The sequence below is a fragment of the Colobus angolensis genome, unplaced genomic scaffold (genome assembly GCF_000951035.1).
Source record: "Colobus angolensis palliatus isolate OR3802 unplaced genomic scaffold, Cang.pa_1.0 Scaffold4, whole genome shotgun sequence".
In the NCBI taxonomy this organism is placed as follows: Eukaryota; Metazoa; Chordata; class Mammalia; order Primates; family Cercopithecidae; genus Colobus; species Colobus angolensis.
Window position 1 is genome coordinate 12724956 of NW_012117376.1, and position 859 is coordinate 12725814.

An 859-nucleotide genomic window follows, 5' to 3' on the forward strand; every position below is an offset into this window, starting at 1 on the left:
AAAGATCCCTCCCTCAAAGCCTTTTCTCCCTAGACCAGTTCCCAGGCACTGTCCCAGAGAGGGGTGTACAGTGTCTGATCTCAGGAACAGGCTCGGGCATCCCCTTGTGAGACACTCTGGAGAAAGCTGTGCATGCCATGGCCACATTCTGATAGTAGCAAGCAAGTTTCATGCAGTTACTATGTTCCAGTCACGGTGCTTCAGCCTTTGATTGTATTCTGAGTTAATTCTCCCAACAATCCCTTGGAGACACTGTAAAATCCCCATGGGGATCAGAGAAGTGAAGATAAGCCACACACAGCAAGTTAGCAGGAGGGCTGGGACATGAACCCAGCCCTCTTGGGCTCTAGTGTCCAGGTGTTCTCAATAGTAACATTATTTCCATCTTTCCAAAGAAGTCACACCGCTGAGAAACTGCAGAAGAGCCATTCCTCCACATGGCGCTCCTGAATCATGGCAGGGAAGGGTAAGCAAGCTAACAAAAACCAGGGCACAAACCATGTACTGACGGAGGTAGGATCCCCAGAAATCACCTTACTCAGAGAAGAGCAGGGATTTTCCTGGGGTCACACAGCACTCCACCAAATCCCAGGTCCAGAATACCTCCACCACACTCTAGGCCTGTAAACTAAAGCAACTAGAAGCTCACAGTGCCATGCAATCTCCGAAATCATAAGGCCGAGAACAAGTTATCCGCTGGGGATGGTGAAGAAAGCCTCTTTCTGAGCCCATCGTGGGCCTCAAAGCTCTTCCTGTAAAATGGGGCTATAGCGTAGCTTGTATTTTGCTGGTTTAGTCCTGAAGACTTAGATTAAAGGCGAAAAAAACTCAGAGCCTAGTATCTAGTAGGTGCATAATA